The following is a 10,229-nucleotide window of genomic DNA, read 5'->3' on the forward strand; positions in this document are numbered from 1 at the left end:
CTGAGAGCATCAGGCATGTGTTTTATGTGGAAATCAGAATCGTCCATCAATCACAAAGTAAATTAAGTGGGATCGATTAAGAGGTTTCCTACAATATTTACTCCCATAGCAAAGTAAAATTGGGAAGGAGATTGCTGTCTATCACAAGAACTTAAGTTGTTAGCATCACGATGACTGAAGAGACAAAGTATTTAGAAGAGTAGTCATGGAATTCAAAAAATATCCAGAAACTATTTAGTTTAAGAGCAAACAGACCTGCCTAATTAAATAGAAGTGACTGAGATTATACCTGAACAATTTCTGAATCATCATCCAAAAACTAAGGCAAAATTATGTTCGGTGTTGTCTATTTAAGGATGTAGAACATAGAACCGCACAAAGAGTTCCCTCAAGTATATTAAAATAAAATTCTGGCACTTGTGATGTTTGACTCTCTATCATTCACCCTATCCAGTCCCACATTATCTAGTAGCAAAGCAATTTAGGGAATTGACCCTATCTCTGGAAGTTGGTTCTGATTTGTCTTAGTCAATCATGGATTCCTGTCCTTGTGATTGGTCTGTGCCAACTTGGTCCAGAAAGTCACTAGGGAAGACTTACCAGTAACTTTTGTGAAATGTCTTCCTTGCGTTTAAAAGAATACCATGGGAAGTGTTTAAAGAAAAACTTCAGCCAAATTAAATTTAAAGGAGTTTAATTGAGCAATGAACTGTTTGCAAATCAGACAGCCTCCTGAGCCAGAGTAGGCTCTGGGACTCCAGTGCAGCCACGTGATGGACAAAGATTTATGGACAGAAAAAAGAAAATTATGTACAGAAAACGGAAGTGAGGTACAGAGACAACTGGATTGGTTATGATTTGGCATTTACCTTATTTGAACACAGTTTGAACAATCGGTCACATTTGATTGGCCAAAACATAGTGATTGGCACAAGTGTAGGCTACCACCTGTTTACACATCTCCTTATAATACTTTATGACGTACAGAGAAACCTTTAGACTGAACTTAAAATATGTAAGGAGGCAGCTTTAGGCTAAATTTGATTTAACAGAAGCAATATATTCTGAATACAAGTGAAGATGAATAATGCCCAGGTTTTTCCTAAGGGTCTTTTGTGATCATATGCCTAATGACAAGTCAAAATACTGATGAATGGAGCCATCAGAGGACTATAAGGTCATAGAGCTGGTGCCATGATTAGACCATTCCTGAAAATTTGGTCTTCAACTACATGAACAACAAATGCCCTTATTATTTAAACCTGCTTAGTCAGATTTCTACTTCTTATAGCCACACATACACTATTATTATTATTATTTTTTGAGACATAGTTTCGTTTTTTGTCACCTAGGCTGCAGTGCAGTGGTGCAATCTTGGCTCACTGCAACCTCTGCCTCCTGAGTTCAAGCAATTCTTCTGCCTCAGCCCCCGGAGTAGCTGGGATTACAGGCCGGCCACCATGCTCCACTAATTTTTGTATTTTCAGTAGAGACGGGGTTTCACCATGTTGGCCCGGCTGGTCTCTAACTCCTGACCTCAATTGATCCACCAACCTCGGCCTCCCAAAGTGCTGGGATTATAGGCATGAGCCACTGTGCCAGCCCACTATTTTTTTCAGTATTTAAAAGACCGTTCTTCAATTATATACAAAATAAGCATTCTTTACAAGAGACACTTCGGTTTCTTTCAATTCAAATAAATTAGCTGCTACTTTAATTTATATGTTAAACTGATAGAATTTGTTACCTCAAGAGGTAACCTAAGCTCAAATGAATATTTATAACAGGATTATTAAAGAAAGATGTTTGGGTCAAAAACAACTCTATGATTTATTAACAACCACATCTGGGAGAGTAAACAACAGCCACATCTATTCCTAAAACATCCCATGGGGCCACTGTCAAAACTAGTGTCTTGGAATGCCTGGGCCCACGATATGATCGAGGGAGGTATTTCTGAACATTTTTAGAGGCTGGAGCCATAAAAATATAATTAAATATTTCTAGCAGGAATTGATGGTGAACTCACCATGTCAGACACTAAGCTCCACCATTTAGATGTCTTTCCACTTAAAATTTTTCAAATAGCTCTATCAAGAATATACATTTTTATTCCAAATGTAAAAAGAAGGAAAAATGGTTATTAAATTTAAATAACTTGTCCAATGCCCCAGAGCTGCTAAGCAGCTAACCTAAAATTTGTTATTATCTAACTAGGAAGTGATTCTCTTCATTATGTTGTACATTTGATTTTATTTACTTATTTTTAAATTCACTTGCTAAGAAAAAAAAAAAATACATAGAAGCCAAACATTACAGCATGTAGAACTATAATGATCAGAAACATCTACCAACACTTTCCTCTCCTGACAGTTAACTCAGCTTCACTTGTTCTAATAGCATGTACTCTCTCAATGGGCCAAAGGGGCCCTTCTACCTTTTCAAGGAGAAAAGTTTTCTGTTGTAGGTCTCTGAGAAGTGACAGGTCTACAATAAGTGCATTTCCAATGACTTTACATTAGAGGGTCATGGTAAATATGTAGCATATGAATCCAAAGAGACTCTGAGATTGGCTCTACTTGAAAACAGTACAGAAAATACAGCACTCAAGGTTTAAAAATGTGCAATCAGAAATACAACTTAACCAAGGTTGTGTCACATGGTCACTATCATTCTTTAAGAACTACATTGAAAATAGTGTATTTATCATAGTTTGAAAACTATATATCAGACCTGGCATGGTGACCCACACCCGTAATCCCAGCACTTTGGGAGGCCAAGGTAGGTGGATCATTTGAGGTCAGGAGTTCAAGACCAATCTGGACAACATGGTAAAACCCCATCTCTACTAAAAATACAAAAATGAGCCCAGTGGGGGCCGGGCATGGTGGCTCATGCCTGTAATCCCAGCACTTTGGGAGGCCAAGGCAGGCAGATCATGAGGTCAGGAGATCAAAACCATCCTGGCTAACATGGTGAAATCTCATCCCTACTAAAAATATAAAAAAATAGCCAGGCATGATGGCATGCGCCTATAGTCCCAGCTACTGAGGAGGCTCAGGCAGGAGAATGGTGTGAACCTGGGCGGTGATGAAGGTTGCAGTGAGCCAAGATCGTACCACTGCACTCCAGCCTAGGTGAAAGAGCAAGACTCCGTCTCAAAAAAAAAAAAAAAGAAAAAAGAAAAGAAATTACCCCAGTGATAGCGGCACGCACCTGTAATCCCTGCTTCCCTGCTACTTGGGAGGCTAAGGGAGGCTACTTGGGAGAATCACTTAAGCCTGAGAGGCAGAGGTTGCTGTGAGCTGAGATTGTGCCACTGCACTCCAGTCTGGGTGACAGAGTGAGACCCTGTCTCAAAACAAAAACAAAAACAAACAAACAAACAAAAATTACATATCAAACAGATTATGCTTCTTTATCATAAATTCATCTCTCAGTGGTTCAGTGAGGTGATTTGGGTACAATATTCAACTATTGAATTAAAAAAGTAAAGATTAGAACCAAATCAATGGTCTGGAAAATTGTGTTTATGGATTAAAGAAATGAAAAGAGTATACTCATCACTATTCTGATTCTTAAATTGTTAAAGCGGTTTGACATGAGCTCACTCTAACAGCACCTCAGGGACATAAGCGAAATAGGTATAATTGGCTCCACCCTACAGAAGAATAAATCTAGAATCAAAGGATATAGTTCAAGGTTACATCGTTGAGTAAAAAGACAGCCTGGATGAAATACATTTAGTACTCACTCTAGGACTCAACACATCTCCTACTTCTTCATGCATACACAATTTCTAGTAATGTTAATTAATGCTCCATATTAATCATGCATATAAAACCAAGTTCACATTTCTCAAAGATAAAGTTATACAATTAATAAAATTATCTTTATCTTATATCTAAAGAAAAAACAGAGGTGGAAATATATCACTGAGCTCTAAACATACCATTTAAAACCCTATGCATCTCTAATTAGATCACAGCAGTCATTACACTATGTGCTCACACTTCTTATCCATGAACCTGGAAAAGACTATCTGAGCAGAGGAAATACCCAGATGTGAACAAATGTGGCTTTGGCCAGTTCATACTAACATTCCATTTATTTGCTTCCAAAGAAGAATTCAGGGTCACCAATACAGTATGGCATTTTTCAGTTTTTCTAGTTGGTCTACCTTTACCTTTTGGCAAAAACAAAAAACTACAACCTCATCTTCACAGAGGCCTCCTCTTCTATTTACTTGTTGAATAATTTTTAAAATGAAAGCACTAAGTCTGTACTCCAGAACTTCTACAAAAATATAAATTGTCTGGTCCTATTCCTGATCTATTGTCTCAAAATTTCTGGTGGGTGAAGCATAGAATGTTTATTTTTAATACTTTTAATAAGGTTCCCAGATGACTGTGCACACTAAAGTTGGAGAATTTCTGGATTAAAGAATGAAGTCCCATCTGAAAGTTTCCCTGTCCAAGTAGTTTTACTCTTAATGACCTTCCTTTCTGGCTTTTAGGAGCCAAAGAAAGAATGTTCTCTAGAAACATGAAGAATGATAGAAAAGAAAAACATAGAAGCAGAAACTCTATCAAGAGAATGAAAGAGAAAAGAGATTAAAATCCAATGATGCGCAAAGCAAAACACAGACCCAGAAATATAGAAACGCATGCAAAAGATAGCTGGACAACACACCCACTCAAAAATAGAAAGCTGTATCTGAACATATCTGTCTAATCATAACTAAGTGTGAAACACATTTCATGTATTCAAACCTCATCTCTTTGTTTTAATCTCTTTTTTAAAAGCAACATGGGTTATTCGGCAGTAATTTTTCTAGTCAACTTGGTTGAATCATCTTGACAATTGTTTTTGTCCTACAGCAAGTATTGAAGTCAAATATTTTACTGTTGTTGCTGTTATGACAAAAAGTACTTATTGGGACATCAAACACACAGTAACAATCCATTTAAAAATATGTCTGAAGATTAGGTAGGTCCTTGTGATAAGATCTGTTGTTACAAAGGGAGATGCAGAAGCTGTGTCCAAGAGATCCATGTCTTATCCATGTCTAGCTACTTTGCATTTTAGTGTCTTAAGGCTGAACCACGCTTGAGAGAGTCTCACTCTGCCTTTTCTATAGATGTGGACATTGAAACGAAAAATGTAAATGTAACAGTGACAGAGTTATGTGGTGACTGAGAAAGGATAAAGCTTGGATTTCCTGACTCGTGGTCCAGCATTCTTTCCTCCTCACTAGTGCCTCCTCTCTGTAGATCACCAGCTGGATAAGTAGTTGGCTGTATCAGCTGTAAATATGCAAATTATATATCGAAGTGGAAGGATGCAGTTGTGATATCAGCAGACTTATGGGGGAGCAGGAATCATGCTCTTGGTGGACTATAGTAGGACAAATGGCTGAAGGTCAATGGTTGGTAAAGGGGTTCCTAGGGTTTGAACCCCAGCTCTGTCACATCATAGGTGTTTGACTTTGAATAAGTTATTGCACTTCTCTTTGCCAAAAGAGTTTGTTTTTCTAACCTATGGAATGGTGGCTAAGATCCACCTTTGAAAAAGCCAGGGCAGAAGCTCTACCTCATAGAGTTTTTATAAGGCTTAAAACATTCAGAACAATGCCCAGCACATAATACCATCATAGGAGTTTTTAAAATAAATATGTGGTATACTCATACACATTGTAGATAGTGTCTCTCAGCTACCCTAGTCTGAGAGGCACTGTTTCCAAGTCTGGATGCTAACTTTGTCTAACTCCTTCCTTCAGTAATTCATAGATATTATTTCCTGGGCTTCATTTCTTACACAAAATCTCCCTCAAATTGACTAAGGTTCATCACTCAAATTATCAAAAAATGAGTTGCTTGTAAAGATCTCCATTTGTAAGACAAATTCTTTTGTAATTTTTTTTTTAATTTGGGTTCAACTAACATTCTTTAAGGACCTACCACACTTTTCTGTGTCACTGTGTGCGATTCTACTGTAAATGGAGTTCCTTCCACTCTTACAAGTCTGTAAAAGCAGACAAGGTTATACTAAGTGAAATGGACCCAATTTCATTAGCTCTTGCCTCACCGCCTCAACAGACAGACTTTAGTCAGCTCCATACCCCATCTCTAAGCTTATGTCTGGGAACCCTCAGGCATCTCACGTGGGCCCCACTCTCATGGAGATCCATCACACCACCACTACTTCCAGGGGATACCTTGTGAATGCCAAAATCTGGGGAAGATCCATTCTCCCAGATCCCCCAAAGCTGTTTGCCTATTCTTCATGCAGCATCCATGATGCTGTTTTTGAAGCAAAATCAGAGAAAATGTTCCCCTCTCCCAAAGAGTATCACAATTTGTTACCTGGGGACCAATAGTGCCTCCTTTACATTGAGTTCTTGATGTAAAAGGATTCTTCCATTGCTGCCTGCAGCCCATCTCTCTACTAGTCTGGGCGTAAGTCCTTGAAGCCTGACTGGTGGAGGATGTGACTTTCCCTACCCTATTTTCTCCTGGCGCCTACTCCTTCAGGAATACAACAACACAAAACCTCAAGCAATTTGTTTTTTTGTTTGTTTTGTTTTGTTTTGTTTTTAGATGGAATCTTGCTCTGTCTCCAGGATGGAGTGCAGTGGTGCAATGGGCTCACGCAGTCTCCACCTCCCAGGTCCAAGCCATTCTCCTGCCTCAGCCTCCCGAGTAGCTGGGATTACAGGAACCCGCCACCATGCCTGGCAAATTTTTGTATTTTTAGTAGACGGAGTTTCACTATGTTGGCTGGGCTGGTCTCAAACTCCTGACCTCAAGTGATCCGCCCACCTCAGCCTCCCAAAGTGCTAGGATTACAGGCCTGAGTCACCGCACCTGGCCGAAATCTCAAGCAATTTGATTCCCAAAGGCCAGCCCATGCCTTCATCAGACTATTCTTTGACACATCTAAGTTACAGTAGAGGATAGAGAAAGGCACTTGATCTTGGCCTCATGGCTCCTAGATTGCATCTATTATTTTCCCATATATGATCACCTGAATGGTGTTTATTACAGGGATTTTTTTTCTATAAAATTTACTTTCAGTGCTTAATCCATCTACTATCAATTCTGGGATTATTACTTTGAAAATCAGTCTTCTGGGTGATGGATGAATTGAGTCAGAATCATAAATGTGTGCTTGTTCAATACAATAATGGGTTAAGGTTACATTCCCTGGTTTGTAAAATGTTTAAAGCCCAAAGATAAAAGCTGTTCACGTATCACCTTTTCTCACTCACTGGTGATGCCTAATTGCAGGAGTAAGCTGGGGTGGTCAGGTGGCGGACTGGGAACTTGCTGTCTTAGGAAAAGGAAGGCAAGCTTGTCTTGTTTCTTTGAAGCTGCTGACACTTGGCTTGCTGGGGACATTGGTTGGACCAGCTAACATTTGCTGTCCATTCCTCTTTAAAGCAATCAAAAAGCCACCCTATCTGTTAACCTTGACCGTATTGAGCTTGTAGATCACTCTTAAGTCCTCTACCCCAGAAAGTTTTCATACAGTGGTTAAATTAATGATTCAACCAGCCCAATTAGCTAATTTTTAATTGTAATACATATCTTATTATCCAAAGCCCAAAAGGAAAGGACTATTTTCCTACTCCATGTTTTCAATCTGAGGCCATTAGTAACTTCATGGCAGTATGGGCTAGTCCATGATCTGATGGAGACTGGTTTAAATTCACTCTTTTGAGAACATAGAAGTTAGTTGACTTCAGAAGTGTGAACCCCATAATATTTGGTATATTAATAGTTACTAAATGTATGCCACTGAGAGAACCTAAGCATTTCATCTGGTTGGCAATTAGATCACATTTAGGATATGATTACTTAGATGGAAAATTAGCTTTATCTTTAAAAAATATCCTATGTACTGACAACTTAGAGTCTTTGAGGGATAAGTAGATCTGCCATGAAACACAAACATTTGTTGTCACATCAATGGCAAGAAGCCTTCTTGGTTTCATTTAGGAGGGTTTGATGGTTGTCTTCAAAGTGGTTGGAAGCTGTAACAATAAACACTTTGAAGCACAATGCTTTGTCATTCTCCTGCCTTAGGCCTGCCTGTTTCTGGCATAGATTAGCACGGTTTGTCTTTTTTTCCTTCTTTCTTTTTTCCTTTCTTCCTTTCACAATGGAAGAGTTTCCCCTTAATGACTGCCTTTATCCCATGTAAGCACCAAACTTTTTAAATGGTTTAGGCTGGGGAACTCAACTGTGTTGATAAAAACTTCATTAATGAAAGGCGTATTCCATGGGAACTTTTGTTGCCACATTATAGTATTTGTGTTAGAACACTGGGTCCGCCACATAACAGTGATGCAGGCACCACCACCACCATGACAGCAAGAATTACAGTAGGAAATTAACTCTAGCCCTAGGTGGCTCATTGCTCTTTTCTGACAATGATGGGACCTTCTCTCAACACTTCCCCTGACGTCTTCCTGAAGAGAAGTTAGCTAAACCAAAAAACATTCTTCATCATTTTTATTCACTCAGTTGGCCTAATATTTCCCAAAACCACCTCCAGATTTCAACTGCCAAGCTTTCTGCAGGAAAAATGCTTCTCTGGTGTCTGTTGAGAGAATTTGAAGTCATGGTGGAACGCCCAGGATTATGGGCTCTTCTTGAAACTGGACATCATCAAACGGGGCAATTGTTCATTTCTAAGAAGCCTGAAACAGCTCTGTGGTTCTTTGCTTGTGGACAGTTTGCCTTTCCTGTTTTTCTTACTGTAGGCACTAATTACAGAACAATTAACAAAAGCCTAAAAGGGTGTAATGGAGAATTTCTAATGAATCCTGACTTATTATGGCTGAAAGAAGACTTGATGTTGGATTAATGTAGAAACACTGGAATACTATTAAAGGAGCTGGCACTTGATTTGATAGAAAAAAAGAATTATTACACTGTTCTATTCCCTTTTTTCAATTTGTACAACTCCTCAGACAATTGTTTTCTAAGAAAGGATTAAACTCCTATATGAAATGGATTTTGATGTTAAATGATGACACATTCTCTTTCTCAGTCCCACATGTATGTGTACAGATATCATATATACACACACATATTCATATACTTCATGTATACGTATGTGTATATATATACATATATATGCACATTCAAAGTATTTTTCTATACTTCACTTTGTTTTCTTTCAGTAATTTTCACCTTGATTATCATAATATCTATATAAACTTCATTACAAGTTTACTCGTTTATAATTCAGTGAAGTTTTTACTTCGCCCCTAAAATGTGTTCATTGTTAAACTTGGCAGGAAATAAAGGCTAATGCAAGTGCTCATGTGTGTACCCGCAGGCACACACACACATACACGCACACACAAATGTCCCACTGCCCACAAAGTAAAATAAAGTACTTTGGAATACCCCTAGCAAAATATGAGAATAGCAAGATAAGGCAAAGTAATAAATATAAAGCAAAACTAACAATTCCCATTTTCTAACTTAAAAATCGAAACTTTCCTGCTAAAGTAAAAAGGGTTTAGTATAAATTTACATGAAGTTGGCATTTCACTTCAAGATAAGTGCCAGTGAACTATCTGGTGGGTATGAAGTGTCTCTGTGTTAAAAAGTTAGAAGTGACTTCTACACTCAGTCCACTCACCCCTTTTTTTTCACTACATAAGAAAATTAACACAAAAATGCAATTATGGAAGAACAAAAAGAAAATTAACTTTAGATTTGAATATAGACCTGGGTTGGAATTTTAATTCCAATTAATGTTACTCAACCATGCCTCAGATTCATCTGTAAAAGCAGCAATAACACCTGTGCAGGGTGGTTAAAATGATGATATGTGAATATTAAATGAGGCGATACATGGGACATTCCTGGTCCAAATGAGCAGTTGTGGAGCTTACTTTCTCCATGTAAACTCTGAGATGGGCACAGATAATAGAGAAAAACTAGAGAAGAAAAAGTCGGCCTATCAATTAATGTTTGACCTTACTTTTGTAATTCCAAATTCCAACTCTGTTGGTCCCAGTAATAAGACTAAGTACATTTTTTCCCCATGTATATAGTTCTCTAGCCCTAGTTGCTCCATGCATTTCCAGTTTTCTAACTGGAAAGGAAAGGAGGAAGAAGGAAAGAGGGAGGGAATTAATATCTCTTTATTTCCTGTGAGTAGTTGCCACTACACTTGAAGAAATGGGAAATCAACAAAAGAATAAAATA

Source organism: Papio anubis, chromosome 4 (genome assembly GCF_008728515.1).
Source record: "Papio anubis isolate 15944 chromosome 4, Panubis1.0, whole genome shotgun sequence".
NCBI lineage: Eukaryota > Metazoa > Chordata > Mammalia > Primates > Cercopithecidae > Papio > Papio anubis.